The 18,563-nt window shown below is 35.5% G+C and overlaps 1 protein-coding gene across 2 annotated transcripts in view; it reads left to right on the plus strand.

The window, feature by feature from the left end:
- The window catches only part of LOC121367797 (syntaxin), a 99,057-nt gene that overhangs the window by 16,456 nt on the left and 64,038 nt on the right, over window positions 1–18,563 (plus strand). The gene's annotated exons all lie outside the window — the stretch shown is intronic.

The raw sequence follows: 18,563 nt of genomic DNA on the forward strand, positions 1-18,563 counted from the left end.
TGTAAAAAGGGTTTTATTGACCTTCAATAGAGGGGATGGTATTTTATTTAAGATTTTTGGCCATTTCTATTATTTTTCTTGTGTCTCAAAAGTACATGTAATTTGTTGCTTTTATTTCTTATATTCAGTATTTTACAGACTGCCAAGGACATTACTAAAACAACTGGATATTAGCAGTAAACTAATAAGTAATCATCAATATGTATGCTGCTGTCATCTGGTAAAATTAAATATAGAGCAGATACTGATTTGTATTGTCCCTAATGTAATATACTAGATTTTTGGCACAATAGAATTTCAAGTCTACTATTATTGGTTTACAAAATAACGAGCTTTGGTCAACTTCCTCATTAGTAGTAGAATGGTGTAATATTGTGTTTTTGACTGCAAGCTAAAGAAAGTCTCCATAGCATACGAATTAATCCATCAATGAAATAAAGTGACAGAAACACCCAGACTGAGTGTAATAATGGCATTCTCACCTGTCTGTCTGGTGTTTGCAAATGAAAGGATCTAAACCATCACAATGAAAGCTTTAATCTGAACTTCTTAAACCACTAGCCATTCTAACAAGTACATAATTCAACTCGACTGTCGAAAAATCTAATTATCCTAGGCCATTCTGAAAAATGTGTTTGTTAATCTTGCCCCACCATTTTAAGCCTTTAACAAATGGTGTATTTCTTAGAATGTGCTGAAAATAATTAAGTAGGTTAGATCTTTTTATTTTCTCTCCCTCTACATTTACCCTTATGAGGGTCCAGATAAAATATTAATTACTGTATATTGCCGTGTATTAGCCGACTCCTTGGATAAGCCGACCTCTTAGTTTGACCCTAAATATCCAGTACAAAATCATCGGCCTTCTGTATAAGCCGAAGTCATCTTTTGTCCAGCTGTATGTTGTATCGATTTCAATAATACTGTCAACAAATAGACATGTGCTTTTCTTGTTCATTACATTTGTTTTCCCTTTAATTATTACAAACACGGTAATCGCGATCGCAATCAATCATCAATGTGGCAATGCTAACATCTACCATGCTGTGAAAAATAATTTAGAATTGATAAAGCATAACAGGAAAAAAAATAATTCAAGCTGTAACAACATATCACTGCACATAAGTAATTAATTTATTCACTGGACAGTAAAAAGTAAAATCATTGAGGCATGTTTAATCCCTCACCACACACACAGAAACAAAAGATCATGCGGTCCGTGATTGCAGCTGTTCACTGTATATGGTATGGTCATGTGACAATAGTGGGAGTAATTATCATCCTGAAATTCATGTTGTTTTTTCAGTCAGTAATGTTAATAATGAACATAATTTATTTATGGCATTACTTTACAGTTTAATGCACCCTCCCAACAAAACAATAATATTAGAAATATAATACTTATTTGAAGAAAAAACACCATTTGTATCTTAAACTTGCTATATGAAAAACTGGTTCCAGCACAGGTCAAACAAAGATGGCGGACAGTTGGAAAGAATACTTTTTTACCATTGAAATGACAATAAAACAAGTAAAAAAAATTTATTATTCATAAAACTTATAATGCATTCAAGAACAAAAAGCTGCATAATATTGCATGATGGGGTGTTCTATTTATACTGTGCACAAATTATTGTTACATAATCTGTGAAAGGCTAAGGGTCTGATCAAAATTTGTAAGTCACAGTCGGGAGTATTTTAGATCGAAATTTTATGCTCCAATTTGTTGCCTCCGTGTATAAGCCGACTTTCTTCTTTTGGAAAGTGTTTCTAGACTTCAAAAGTCGGCTAATACATGGCAATATACGGTATGTACTTTTTTTACCTTTCATATTTTTTGTAAATGAAAGTAAAAAATTATACATCAAAATGAAAAATGGGGTCGGCCCTTTTTTATAGATAGTGTCGAGTTCCCAGGGTGTAGAGCCAGAGGGTAAAATGGGTATGGCACCATACCAAAATTATTGGCAGATGTTTTTGTTTTTAAATTAACATTTTGACAAAATTAATGACTCTTATCATTACTTAACCCATTTTCTTTCTGGGGGAGGCCCACCATACTGTGACTGTTGACTGGTTGCATTCAATTCCATAGCGCCATACACCAACATTTATTTCTGGCAGAAACACTGGAAGTTTCGGGAAACAACTACGGTAATGAGTTAGTCATTTTGTTTTTTATTTTGACTAAAACAAATTCAGTATTTAATATGACTATTAACTTAAACGTTGGTGCTTCAATTACATATGTACCATGACTATATACTGAGTTTAGACTTTGAGCCTGAACATACATATTGGTGAAATGATTTATGTTAAGAAGATTTTAGCTGTCATTCACTACTTATAAACTGAAACTGAATCTGGTGTATATATTTCATAATAATAACTTTGCAGAAAGACTAAATTGAACACTAGCATATTTGTAATGAGCATTTATTTTCTTGTATTTGTTTGGCTTACACTATTAAATTTGGGTACACATTTTCAGAAACAATGTTTTAGATTGCCAACATTATATATAAATAACTATTGTAAAATATGTCCTCATATGCTGTCGTTTGACGGCCTGAGTGAACCAAAATAACTTGTTTTGAAATGTTTTATACTCAACACATTTTTATTTGTGGTTATGTGGTGCTGGATAAGGATATGATTATGGACCATACAGATAATGAAAGAGGCGGCCAGCTGTTGCTACATCATGGGCTAGAAATACTTTTTTTTTTATTAGTAGAATTTTTTTTTTTTTTATATGTACTATCCCACTGACAGAACAGTACATGCAACATCCTTTGTTACACCAGTTGTGGGTCACACATCAGACAAGCACTTTGCCATGGGGCAGACTTTCTGCCAGAAAATAATATGGTACATAATAAAAACAAAGCAGACCCTTAAATGTATCTATTAGTTTGTTATGGGTTTGAAATGTTTTGAAATCAGACACTGTGTTTCATGCACTTTGCCAGATATAAACAGCAGTTCTCTTACCAAAAAAAATAAAATATATAAAAATATAAAAATATATATATATATATATATGTATATCAATTAATTTGCAAGATTTTAGTCTATATAATTTTACGCTGCATATCTTCTGGCCGAAACCCTACTGGGCTACGACATGCCCCAAAAAGGGCATGTATGTAAACCTCATGTGCATGTGGTAATTTTTAGGCTCATCTTTTCATTCAGTGTCCTAAAAATAACTTGTTCAAATCCCTTTGATGGAGTCTCTATTGTCCATTACATAGATTTACCTGTTAATATTATATGTAATGGAAGTGGATATATTGGCTTTTTGTGTTTTAACACAAGGCCAATAGTCATGTAAAGTAGTTTTATAATTTTCCTTTTAATATTTTATTAGGTGACGTTCATTATTGACTTCTTGTAATGTAGGTAATTGCCTGCATCTAGTGTGCTGTATTGTTTGGTTAATTTATGAAATTTTTATAACTAGCATGAGATCAACTGTGTTCCAGACAAAATAAAACTTTGATATTGCTAAATAAATGGGGGGGGGGGGGGGGGGGATGTCCAAACAAGCAGCAGTTTTTTCTTATTGGCAGGGCTTCTGCCTGTGGTGTTAAAAAACATACAATGCGAGTTTCACAGTAAATAGGAGCTGTCTGTTGTCTTCTGTAATTAGCATGAGCTCCACTGCTACTAGTGGGTTCCAAATCAAATAATACTTTAAGCTACTGTCAGCTCTTGGCTAGTGTTCTAAGGAACAGCTCATTCTTTCTGGTAGTGTTGCCTGCTACTGCTTGTAGTGTTAAAGAATATATACAATACAGATTTCACAGTAGATACGAGCTGTTTTATTGAGACAATCAATCAATACACACTTTCTGTGCCGGGATATTGATGACTTGCTGTAGCAGGAGGCCCCAATAGGGATCAGATAGAAATAAAGACTAGGTTTTAGTGATAGGAAATCAGCCGCTGTGTTTACGAGGTCCACAATGGGATTAGGGAAAGAAATCAATAGACATGTACACCATTAGATATGAGGTGTTGTTTATCGGTGGAAATAGATCAATGGAGTGTGTGTATTGAATCGTGGCTGGTGTGTAGTCTTGGGACACCACTTGTAAACTGTTTTCTGCAAACACATGATTTTAGCTTTCATTTGCTCATTTCTTTGAACATCGTCTAGTTGTTATTACAACAGCTGAAACGTGTTAGCTGAAAAACATCTGATTTTGTTTGTCGCAAATGTTCAGAGTTTGCCTTTGGATCTTTGCAGGTGTGAGATGCAATTCCTGCATACACACATATATGCTATAAAGAGCATCTTGTGTAACAATCATTTGTTAGTAAAGGGCAGGGTCTGCAGAGTGTATTTAAAAATATAATGGGGGACATCAGTCTGAAATAGCCAGGGATGGTACCATAATATATAGGTTTTTGAAGGGCCCGAATCTGCTAGAGGGGTTTAGAGGACTGAACCCATGAGAAAAGTCTGAATTTCCAACATTCTGACCACAATAATGGTATAGGGTGGGATATGCAAGATTCATCCACTATTAAATCTGTTACTACTTCGTCTCAAAATGTAGTTACACACAAGTGTTGTATGATCAAGACATAAAAAAATATTAAAAAGCAAGGTAGGAGTTGATGATATGCAAGAACAATACAACTGAAGAAAGAAGATCATGATAAAGACAGGGTTATATTAGAATTTTTAAAAATAGTAAAAATACTCCAAAGCTCTCAATCGGGGATTAAAATAATTCCCAAACTCATTCCTTAAATTTCGGATGGCATTCCCGCATATGAAATAATATATATATATATATATATATATATATATATATATATATATATATATATATATATATATATATATATATATATATATACATGTGTATATATATATATTGCATTATAAAAATGTTGGCAGTACCCATCACTGTTCAACATAATCAGGATGTCTGACTGTGGTATCGAATAAATGTGCCTCAAGTATAAATAATCATAGGAATGATCCATATTGGTGGAGAGGCTTGTATATCAAAAATTGCACGGCATGTATTATCTTGTCTGGGGGAAAGTGGGTGTAAAAAGACACCTTAATTTTAATCAATAATTAGATGATCCGCATTGCAGCAGATTTCTGTTTTAATGTTACAAGTACCAAACATTTTTAATCATTCTATACTATTTGCCCCACTGTTATGAAATTGACCTACACATATATATATCTAAAAATTGTGGGTGTAAATAATATGACAACATTTATTACCTGGTACCTGTAAATAATATAACCTAAACACAACAATAAAAACAACAATGAAAAGAGTGCCATGAAAACTAAAAGTAACTGAATTAAAAAATTTCTTCCTCCCTAAAATTCTCATCATTTGGGAATCCTTGTTTCGGTCTATGTCACAATTACCATATTATATTTTTAACACCTAATGGCTTCTTATTAGACAATATGTGTGTGTGTGTGTGTGTGTGTGGGCGGGGGTGTTATTAAAGGTACATTCCTTTCCTTTATTGCTACATGTAGTAACTTGGTCCAAGTGTGGAAGTTTGATCCACATCTCACCCGACCAGGCACAGTCCGATGATGACCTGGTGTAACCCGCCAACTTGCTGTTAATTCCCCACTTATATTTCTATTGATCTTTTCTTGCTTCAATCTATTTCCGACTTCAATCTCTTTCTATTTATGGAATAGATTCGCACAAGTACATGTATCTATGGAGTATAGTGAAGTTAACTGCTTTGCTACATAGGCAGTTTTGTTATGATTTTGTTATAACAATGTTTCTTAGATCTGTGACATGAATTAATATTGCTTGTCATTCTGTGCTCTAAGCTGTTGAGTTTACAATTGGTGACTTACTGGACTAGAGTGGTAAACTCATTGCCAAACACTGAATATTTAAGCAAGCTTTCAGTGCCAAGAGCAAAATCAAATTTGAAGTTAATATTGCACAATTCTGGATTTTTTTGGGCTTAATATGCCAGAATTGAATATCAGCAAGTGGACAGTTTAATTTAATTGATTTTTCCTATTTGAATTTTTAAAAGCAAATCTACAAGTTGTGATTTAAATTTACCCATTCATAATTTTGCTAAGACAGATTGTATAACTATAAGTGGTTTAGGGAGCAGTGTTTTAACACGTAATGATGTGCTTATAAAACCCCCAAATAAATTCTTCTAAACTGCAGTCTTATGGCACTATTCTGTCCCAGTGAGTAATAGCTAATTGATTAAATTACTAAATAGTTGCCTGGACTGCAATAATAATTGTGTACAGGGCTTTTTCCCCTCAAGAGAACGTAACAAACGTGTTGTATTGATATCCAATAGTACATTTCTTTCAAGTGAACATGAAAAAATTACACTAATTACATAAAATTTCTAAAACTCACTATGCTATTATTATATATAGAGAGAATACTAAACAAATTCCCGTGTGAGACTGTTTATATTACAATGAATGTGCTTTCAATCGTACATCACGCGCGAAAGCGTGTGATGTACGATTAAAAGCACATGAGTTGTAATATAAATGGTCTCACATGGGAACAAGTGTAGTATTTTATTTATTACATCACACATCAATGAACAAAACTCACCCTGAATTTCTTCCAACTAAACAACGGGAAAATAATATCATTTAGCAAAATGACATCATGTTGTGGTCACTTCATTTAGCTATTTATCAGTTAAATGTTGCATTCCTATGCTACACATCTATCAGTGAATTTTACACAAACAATATTATAAACATATTCACGGCTAAACAAAATTAATAAAAAATACATTTTGTTAAATTATGCTGCTAACATTAATTTTAAAAATTGACAGCAAATATTTTTCAGATTTAAAAATTGACAGCAAATATTTTTCAGATTTAAAAATATGAACCGAAAGAACCATTTGCACACTTTTTACATACAGAGTTGTAGTGTTATTACCTCTCAAAGGCATATTCCACAATGTGAAGAGACGATAACTATCACATGGTCTCTTCCACTGCGGTGTAATAGACTGTATCCGTTATTTAATTGTTGGGAGTATATAACTTAGGTTATTTCAGAAGTAGTTTGAGACACAGAGAGAGAGTAAGAGAGGGGGGTGGGGGGTGGGAGAGAGAGAAAAAGTGAGCAAGAGGGAGAGACAGCGAGATAGAGAGAGAGAGAGAGAGAGAGACCAGGAGAAAAAGAGAGAGAGTAGGGACACACACACTCACACACACAGAGACAGAGAGAGAGAGAGTGAGAGAGAGAGAGTAGGGACACACACACACACACAGAGACAGAGAGAGAGAGAGTAGGGACACACACACACACACACAGAGACAGAGAGAGAGAGAGAGTAGGGACACACACACACACACACACACACACAGAGACAGAGAGAGAGAGTGAGTGTGTGTGAGTGAGTGTGTGTGAGTGAGTGTGAGTCTCAGCCAAATAGAGTAGAGAACCCTTTAACAAAAAGCAGCTATGAACCTTTATGTGTATTGTACCATAAACAGGAAAAGGCAGTACAAAGGCAGTACAAAGGCCTTTCATGTACCAGTCATGCGGTACTGGCTAGGATACAAATATATTCTAAAATTATAATAAACAATTACGAACAACTGAAATGGCAATGTCATTAAGTACTAAGTTGTAGCCTTGTATACATGTATTGAACTCCCATGTGCCTGACAGAAGGAAATACAATTGTTTCAAATCACTATTCAAAAGTTTTGATATCTTACATGGAGAATGTCAATAAATTACAAATGAAATATTTATTTAATCAATAAATCACCACGCTAGACATCTGTTACACTTGGCCCACATGTTTCTATATATACTATGTGTTCCCAGTCTCGGAGAAAATGATTTTTAGTAATTGATAATTAAAAATTAAAGAAATTTTTTAAGAAAAGGAAATTTTATAATTAATGAAATTAGTAAAACCACAAAATTTAAGCCACGAAAATAAAGAATTTCACAGTATTATTTAAACACATTTCTATCTAACCAATCCGTTTTTAGAAAAGTCCCCAGGTGACTACCATTGAAACTTCTGCAGTTTTGTTTACATTCAGACACAGCCCAGTATTTGGTCTACTGGGGTTTCTTGATAATGTCTACAACAATTTTAACTGATGTTGCCATGAGTTTCTTCTGATTACTCTTTATTTGTATCTAATTTAAAAATGAATAATTGCAAATAAAAATTTGGATAAGTCGAAAGACATGAAGTATAAAGTAATTGAATTTGGGGATTTAAAATTTTTAATTTATTTATTATATTTTTTAAAGGATTGACTGGAATTATAAAAATGATGTATATAACACAGACATTTTGGTATTCCATTTCTTATTTCATAATCTTACGTTTCCAATAGTCATTATTAATATAAGACATTTGTAATTTTTAAAACATTTGTTTTTAAAATTTATTACTTAAGAAGTTGTTTGCCTATATGTACAACTTTAAATTTATACACTTCTAATAAATTTAGTACATAATCAACTGAGGATATACTCTAAGCAATTAGTGTGAGCATAATGATTGATATACATGTATGTGTAACCATCTAATGTTCATAGGTAGATGTATAACTCTTGTTAACCCTTATCCTGCCGCATTCTTTTTGTGAAATTTAAAGAATTTTCACCTGTTCTACATTTCTAGTAATTTTATTAAAATTCATGGGCATTTTAACATGAAATTACACCCATATATACTATAATGATCTACCTACGTAATGATAGCATTTTGTAGATGGTTATTTTATTTATGTTACCATGGCAACAGCTGCAAATTTCAATATACAATTTTTTCATTAATAATTAAGAAAACATAAATAAAACACTACTATTTTTCTTTTAATTTAAGTGTATGCTGTGATTTATTAAGCATAGTGATTGATTTAAAGAAAAAATTAAGCAGACTGCCATTTTTTTCCGAATAATAGGGTGCAATGCACATACTGTCATCAACGCTTTTTTGTAAATTGTGAACATAATGTCCAACATTAACTATTATACATTTTTAGTAATATTATTAAAATCAGTTGACATTTCAGCATGAAATTACACATATACATACTAAGAATATCCACCTACGTAGCGCTAACATTTTATAGTCGGTTATATTATTTATGTTACCATGGCAACAGCTGCAACTTTCAATATACCATTTTATTAATAATTATAAAAACTTTAATTTAAAATTAATATTTTGCTTTTAATTTAAGTCTATGGTGTGATCTATTAACCATACTACTCGATTTAGAAAAAGAATTAAGTAGACAGCCAATTTTGTTTTTGAATAATAGGGTCAAATGCACATACTACCATCAACACATTTTTGTAACTTGTGGAAATTGTGTCCAACATTACATAGACACTAAAAATATGTATACTATCTCTATTACTTTATATAGCTTTGTCAAATGACACAAGCTTTTAAAAAAGGTATATGCCCTTTCACTTCCTGTCATTTTCAAATGAACATTATTAATTCTGTTACCATGGTAACCAATGCAAAATGAGGAACCATTTCCCATATGAAATGTTTTAAATGAATTTATTTGAATACAAATCACTGTATAATGATGTAATAATAAGCTCCCAGCTGTTTACAAGAGAAGTGTGAAAATTGTGAATTATGTTACCAAGGTAACCAATGCATAACAGAAAACAAATTTCTAAAAAAATATAATGTTCAAGGACTGAGAAAAAACAACAATGTATAGTGACATAATTGTACTATGCCTGTAGAAAAGATATATGAAGCTTATTAATTCTGTTACCATGGTAACCAGTTCAAAACTATATGTTACCATGGTACCCAGATTGAAACTGTTACCATGGTAACCAATGCAAACTATGTTACCATGGTAAGGTATGTAAAACTGGAAACTATTTGCTGTGTGCATACAACTTTTGGGTCAAAAGGCCAAAAGTAAAGGACACCAGTAATCAATAATTTGAGGGTATTTGAAAACTCCAGATCATAACTGCCGCTACTAGGTGGCTATGGGGTTTGGAATCTTTTGAAATTGGACACTGCATTTCATGTACAAACTTTAAGCAGCAGCTATCTTACTATAATCGTTCTAAAAATTATTAAAACGTATCCATTCATTCCCAAGATTTCAGGGTACATAATTTTACCCTTCATACCCTCTGGCAGAAACCCTGAACACTGATATTAGAATAATAGAAATAGTAAAAAGTATTTTATGCATTTCAGTAATTTATTGTGACACAAGATACTTGCAATAGTGCTTCACACGGTCACAATTGTAAAAAAAAGAGAAGTAAAATGTCCATTCACCTAAAAAATATTTTAAACCCAAAGAAACAAACATCAACATGTGAGCCCTAATTAAATATGTACCGTATACATAATGTGTATCAAGTGTTGAACACTTATGCATGATACAAAATAGATCTAAATGGTCGCCTGAGTAAATTGCTGACCACAACTACCAAACACATGGAGTATGGGGCACCCATTTTCCTTGGGGGATTAAAATGACCAAATTTATGGTTTTGGGTTTTCCAAATAAATTTGGTTGAAAATGGTCTAGTATTTCTGAAGACATAATAGTTTAAATGCATTTGTCTATATGATAGATGGTTTAATGAATTTGTCTCCTACCTGAGGGGAGGGGGGACAGGGGACACAACATTAACGAAATTCGCAAAATTTATGTTTTTATGGTATTTCTGGACACGACAATTGGCTTAATTTCCCCCTATCTGTGCCCCACCCTTAGGAGAGGGGTAGAATGACCAAATTCACAAGGAAATGGGTCACGGATATGCAATTTTTATATAACTATTGTGAACTCCATCCTCACCAAGGGGACATTCACAAGTTATATACACTGGTCATCTATTTGCCTTTATATATTATTTGAATACTATCCAGGTATAGCATTTCGGGCAAATGAGCTGGCATAAAACCTTTTCACGATGTATTTCCATCATTTTACTCTGACACAATATTAGCTGTAATCCATGTAAAAATATGTAGTGATTCATTTGCAACCCTATATATAGCTATTCAGGGCTGTAACTAGGATTTAAACAATGAACCAATGAGCATGGAAGGTGCAAGACACCATTTTCCAGTCATTTCTGGGAGGTTACATACTTAAAACATCAGTATCAATAAACTATTTTTCTATTATTTTAACAACAAACCCCCCCCCCCCCCCCCAATGCATTCCTCCCACGCCAGGGGCGGGACGCAGCCCAGTGGTAAAGCGCAGTTGGTTTGGGATTGATTCCCATCGGTGGGCAAACTGGGCTATTTCTTCTTCCAGCCAGTGCTCCATGACTGGTATATCAAAGGCCATGGTATGTACTATCCTGTCTTTGGGATGGTGTATATAAAAGATGCCTTGCTACTAATGGAAAAATGTAGGGGGTTTTCTCTCTAAGACTACTAGTATGTCAAAATTACCAAATGTTTGACATCCAATAGCCGATGATTAATAAATCAGTGTGCTCTAGTAGTGTCGTTAAATAAAAAATGAAACACATACACCATTGCCTCTAGCCGTTAGCTGAGGCCCTGCTGTTTGGCAGTAAAGCTAATATGAATAATTGGTGTTATCCAGATTCAGGGATTTTCGTTCAACTCTGGCAGAAATCTGCCTGCAACCCCAACAAAAATGAGAGCACGTACGCTTAGGCCTATGCCCAGGGCCGTAGCTAGGATTTTTTGTTTGGGGGCGGATGGGGGGGGGGGGGGGCAACTGAGTAGTTAATAGTCTAAAACTTAAACGGTTGAGAAGAGAATTTTCTATAATGCTTTCCGGATCCCCTCCTCTTCCTCCTCTTCCCCCCCCCCTCCCCCCCTAGCTACGGCCCTGATGCCGCTGCATTTTTTAAAATTTTGGGCCCTGTCGCTTAGGCCCTTGGAGAGGGTGTTTAGGTGTGGCACAAAATGTAGTTGGAACTTTTTGAGAAGTCAAAAACATGAAACGTTTATGCATGACGCACAGTAGTCCGAGCGGACGTAAAAAATGTGCTCCCTACCGCAATAGGTCACTTGAGATGTCACACAAGTACTAGTAAATCTTGAAACATTATTATCGGAATCATGAATTTATATTTGTGCAACTTCTTCTGACATGTTTATTGAGGGAGTGAAAGAAGAAGAAATCACTGGCAGTTGGTCCCGCGAAGTATTGTATCTGGGTCAAGCGTCGATAATATAGGTCAACTAAACTTCGATGTTTTTGCGATTTTTTTTTGATATTTTTATCAACAATATAGGATCGTTTTATGATTTTTGATTATTACATCCTGAATACAACATTTTATTTGCATTAAATAATTTGTTTAACGATTTTTGAGACAAAAACAATGTTTCGGGTCGTGGCCTACACAACAGTATCTGCTAAAGTACGTGGAATGTTTTTGTTTTTAATTATTTAAAAAAACAAAACAAAAAAATTATCACCATATTTTTAAAATAAAGAACGTGATTACTTACTCTGAATCTATTGCAAACCATTATCCTACTGTAATTTTCACATTTTATATAGGTCCATATAGTTACCGCACGATTTTTTGGGGGTGTTGCATAACACGAAAAAAGGACCGTGTCGAGGTTCTAAAAAACGGTCGATAACTGTTGCAAGGAAACAAAAATTGGACCTCGCGGCGAGGGTGTGTATACCCCCGACGCATCCACACCAATTAGTACCGTACAAGCCTGATGTACTAATCATAAGCGTACGAGATCCCGTTTTGTTTTGTAGGGGTGGGAGAGGGAGAAAGGCAGGCTAATTTGTGCCCAAATTAAACAAAAATACCACCAACTAAAAAACAACATTTATTAGTTTTAGCGTTACTGCCAACCAGCTATATATAATATAGGGTTTCAAACGAAGCACTACACACTAGTATTGTGAGAGAAATGGTGGAACTACTAGTACATGATGAAAAGGTTTCAGGCCAGCTCAATTTACCCGAATGTCTCTGTCGTATTCACCCGAAATTTAGATTTTGGTACTAATAAATTTATCAAAATACAATAAATTCAACACAACTACAGTTTACCTCATGATGATTAATTTATCTCTATAACATTTGCAGATGTGTGCAGGGAATGGGTCGCCTGCCCCCCACCCCCACCCCCTTTCCGGTCCCTGCTCGAGCAGATTAAAAAACCAAAACCAAATTCAAATTCAATACATATTCCCTATAAACTTCGCTCTCCTACCTAAAATCCCAGCACACATGCCTGATTTTTTAAAAATTGTCATCCACCATACAAACATAATTACAAAACATTCACTGCTTGTATAGGCTAACTTATTCATAAAAAGCTATGTACGGCGCCTCTCCCCCCCCCCCCCCCCCCCACACACACACAATCGTTTTATCCGCGACTGGTACAGTATAGTACATGCTTTAATCTATTTCAATAATAATTTTAAAAAAACGGTGGCGCCACATAATTATGTGTGACACGCAACGAGAATGTTTTGTGATTGGTTATTGAAAATAATGTAGGTCAAGGTATTCCCCAGACTAGTTCAGAAGATATTCTTAACCTATCGTTTGTAATTCATTTTTAAAAAATGAAAACAAATATATATCCACTCAGTAGTGATTAATACCAATGTGAATGTAATATGTCATGTTGAAAAGGAAAAAGGAAAAACTGGCAGAAAAACAACACACAACAACGCAACAACGAACACCGAGCACATGTACGTATTCGATCATATAGTCGACGTAACTGTTCAAGCAAACATACATGTAGCTAGTTAGAATATCTGCTGTAGTATAAGTAACCACGTTGTAATTATTAATGAAAACAGTTAGCAGCACATGCAAACAATGTATACTACTGCTGTCAAATTGTATGGTGGGAAATGTGCTGTCACATGACCTGTTGTTTATAAATAGAAATAGGGAAATGGCACTTTTCGATGACTGTTTATGCCATCGGATTACAACTATTTGATTGTGTTTGTACCTTTTTTTAGGCATTAAAAGTGATACTTGTTCTATTTTAATGCAACTGTCATAATGTAGTTCATATATAATGGTATATTATGACAACTTTGTAGAGATAAAAGAAACTGCTACCAAAAAAAAAAAGAAACCATAACAAACATAGCACGTGCCATTTGACGGGTATTTTTTGTTTTAAAAAAAAACATAAGATGTACAACAACAATTTAGCAAATATTTGCATATGTCATTCTAAGACTATTTATTGATATTTTCTTACTTTGTTTTTGACAAAAATGTCAACAATTAATTTAAAAAAACGATTTTTAAATGAAAACAATGCAAAGTGACGTCATTGTGATGACGCTTGACGTGTATACACGTCAACGGCAGGATAAGGGTTAAAGGAGACCGGACACCAAACCATATATACGGCGTAATGAATTGTTTGCCGTCATAAACCACAACACGCAACTACCGCGCTTCCCTTATTGACTAAGTTAAGCGTGCCAGTCTTGGTTGGGGTTTTTTTTTCGCCAATTTCTGATGTTTGCCGGAAACTGTCGACAGTTGATGAGCTAGACCCGTGACGTCATCGATGAGAGGAAAACTGAAGAAACTACCAAGCAGCATGGACGAACTTAGCGATTCGAGTGACGAAGAATTGTGTCCAGCTTGTGCTAATGGCATCAAACCATATCAGTTTGAACCACTTATCAGAGACTTTGTCCCTAATCCTGGAAATGTTGTCTTAGACGAAAATTCGGATGAATCAACTGCCGACGAAGACAAGGAAGCCACACGGTCATAGACTAGCATACAAGCATTTTTTTAAACATAATTGTTTATGACATTTTTAATGTAAACTGAAGCAAATGGATCTAATTAGAAGAAAAGCACACAAAATGTAATAATATTTCATCATAAATCTTGTTCAGCATAGATGTAAATATGACACGTCAGTGGATATTCCAGAGGCCGATTTCGCAAATTTGCAAAAAGCGTCCCCTCCTCACCAAAGCAAGATATAATAATTTAACAAAAAACTTTGTTCTCTTAACTAGTTACCCTCCAAGTTTTAATGTGTTTGGTTAAACCGTGTATTTTTAATTATTAAGAAAATATGTTACCAGTCTGTCCACAGCCGGGTACAGAAACACAGAAATGTTGGGAAATATTATACTGTTGCCACATACTGACAATCACTTTACAACTAATATGTCTTATCGACAATATTATTATGTAGTCTTTGCATTTATTAATATAAAATACAACAGATCCGTAGGAACTGGGGAGGGGCGGGCCTATATATAGGGGCTTGTTCTCCACCACACACTCTAGGATGAAAATGTATGTTTTAAGTTTTCACTACTTTGCATATAAATAAAGATGATATAAAGATAAAAATCTAGTTTGTATCCCTCACTAGAGACTGTATTCCCCCTCCCCCCTCCCCCCACTTCAAATATCGTTCCTACAGGCCTATACAAATGTAGATACTATGTAGAGGGTGAGGTTAGGAACCAGTTCGGATTATCTTTAGGATTTTGTAATCATGATTTCAAACCAACTGTTTCTTGTAATTTGCTCCACATACTGACATAAAACACATTTGTTATATACTCTTCAAAAAAAGAAACGCAAAAGGGTACAAATGGGTTATAACTCCGATTTTATGTTTCCTACCGGTTCATGCTTTGTGAATATAAGGTCATTGCATGTCCCAAACACATTCCCACGGTTACATTCGATAAAACACAGCTACTGTACAATAAAGTTCCAAAATGTGAATATTCGCAAAAACGCAGCCACGTGCAAACCATGTCACCACTGCACGTGCGTTGTCTGCACGTGCAACATGAACACCGACAGTATAAAAGTGCAGGGTGTTCGCTTGCCTGGCCTCTGTATCTGGCCGACAGTTGACAATCCAGGACATGCCACGTCTCAGTGAACCGCAGAGAAACAATGCCATCGGCCGACTAGACGCAGGCGAATCCAGAACGGCCGTTGCCAGGGCATTCCATGTGTCCCCAAGCACCATCTCCAGACTGTGGGGCCGTTACCAGCAACATGGATCAACACGTGACCTCCCTAGATCCGGTCGACCACGGGTCACTACCCCCGGGCAGGACCGCTACATCCGGGTACGCCACCTTCGGGAACGATTGACTACTGCCACCTCCACAGCCGCAGCAATACCAGGTTTGCGCAGGATATCCGACCAGACCGTACGGAACCACCTACGTGAGGTAGGAATTCGTGCCAGACGTCCAGTTCGAGGTGTCATCTTAACACCACAACACCGTCGACTCCGACTGCAGTGGTGCCAGATTCATCGACAATGGCCTCAACTGCGATGGAGACAGGTGTGGTTCAGTGACGAGTCCCGATTTCTGCTCCGACGTCATGATGGAAGATGTCGCGTGTATAGGCGTCGTGGTGAACGTTATGCGGCAAACTGCGTGCAGGAAGTGGACAGATTCGGCGGGGGTAGTGTCATGGTGTGGGCAGCCATCTCACACACTGGCAGAACTGACCTGGTCCACGTGCAGGGCAACCTGAATGCACAGGGCTACATTGACCAGATCCTCCAGCCACACATCGTTCCAGTTATGGCCAACACCAACGCAGTGTTCCAACATGACAACGCCAGGCCTCACACAGCACGTCTCACAACGGCTTTCCTACAGAACAACAACATTAATGTCCTTCCTTGGCCATCGATATCATCGGATTTGAACCCAATTGAGAATCTATGGGACGAGTTGGACCGACGCCTCCGACAGCGACAATCACAGCCCCAGACCCTGCCCAAGCTGGCAGCAGCCTTGCAGGCCGAGTGGGCCACCATCCCCCGGGACGTCATCCGTACTCTGGTTGCTTCAATGGGCAGGCGGTGCCAGGCAGTTGTCAACACACGCGGAGGCCACACCCGGTATTGACTCCAGATGACCTTGACCTTGGTGGTGTGTCCTATCACTTACTCACAATGGACTAGAGTGAATTGTGAACAATCCTGCAACATTTGGTAATTATCGGACTCACCATTCAATAATTAAATCAATTCTCCAAATGTTACGACAATGTGGTTTTGCGTTTCTTCTTTTGAAGAGTATATATTGCAATAAAATAAAAATAATTACAATATATCCAGTGTTATTTTCTTTAATCATTCATGGAGGAAGAAGGAAGTCCTGATGAAAATATATTACAGGTAAAATATATTACAGGTAAAACAAAATAATATATGATGCTTATTCTATGTGGTAACTATTGTTAATTTTGGTTTAAATTGCTAGATGCCAAAAGTGATTAATTATATTATTTTGTGAGCTTTTCTTTATCACATTAAGTTTTGCCATTGTAACCAAAATCTGATGTAGAGTTTATACCCGGTCCGTCAGTGCGCCCCCCCCCCCCCAAGTCGTTCCCGCGGGCCTGTAAAAACTAAAATATATTCAAAGGAGTATATTGGGTGGTTATAGGTTTGAAATGTTTTTTTCATTGAACATTTTATTTCATGCACTTTTATAAATTTTAAACAGCAATTATGTTACTATAATCTATCGAAAAAAATAAAACATTATATATATATATATATATATATATATATACACATTAATTTCTGAGATTATTTAGTACATACATGTAAGTTTACCATCCGCACCCTCTGGCAGAAACCCAGGGTAGGTATTAAAATAATTATTTGGTGTAGAGTATTTTTAATATGACATACAGAAAGCATTGAAAAGTACAATTTTATTATGCTTTAATAATCGACATTAGCTTTAAAACTAATTAACCATCATTCCTTCTGGCCACAGTACATATGTTGTTCCTGCCAAAGTGTTAGCATTTTAATTTTAATGACAATATACTGAACTGACAATAAACATTGTTAACTAACGTAATAATTCACGTTTTAAAAGTGTTTTGTTATAAGGTTAACAAACCAACTAGATCAAGAGACGTTAGTATGGAGTCGTTATGGGCTGTCGGTGAAAATTAATTTGATAATTATAGGTACATAAATGTGATGTTTAAATATTCGTATGTGAACAAATTGCAATACCTTTATTTAATGTATATCTTAAGTACATACTTGTTTTAATTTTCACATTGTAAATGTACCATAACCTGCTGTATTTAATTGGTGTAAAGCCCGTTCGACGACAATAATGCGTCCATGTTTTAAAACAACTTTCGTGTTTTTTTGGAAATCGAAACCATTATGTTGGCCGTGTCTTCGGATGCATTGCTGTTACTGTTGCAGTTAAACACTGCGCAGTTAACCATCATATAATTACGTCGACAGTATATAATAACAATAATTATCTTGTAAATTAAATTTCCGATAAACCTGGACACAAAACAAAAGAAGAAAAGACGACTAAAAGGCACAACCAAAGAATCAACACGTATACCGGTATTGCTTGGTAACTCTCACCGATGACGTATTGCCTCGCTTTCATTCAGATCTATGCATAATCCCGCCCACTTCTGTTTTTACCCCAAACCTAAGAGGCGCAGCTGACCGGTGCCTAGCAGCGAGCCGGGCGTTAGAGTAATGCGGTCTTTGACGCTAACTTAATC

The sequence above is a fragment of the Gigantopelta aegis genome, chromosome 3 (assembly GCF_016097555.1).
Source record: "Gigantopelta aegis isolate Gae_Host chromosome 3, Gae_host_genome, whole genome shotgun sequence".
Taxonomy (NCBI): Eukaryota; Metazoa; Mollusca; class Gastropoda; order Neomphalida; family Peltospiridae; genus Gigantopelta; species Gigantopelta aegis.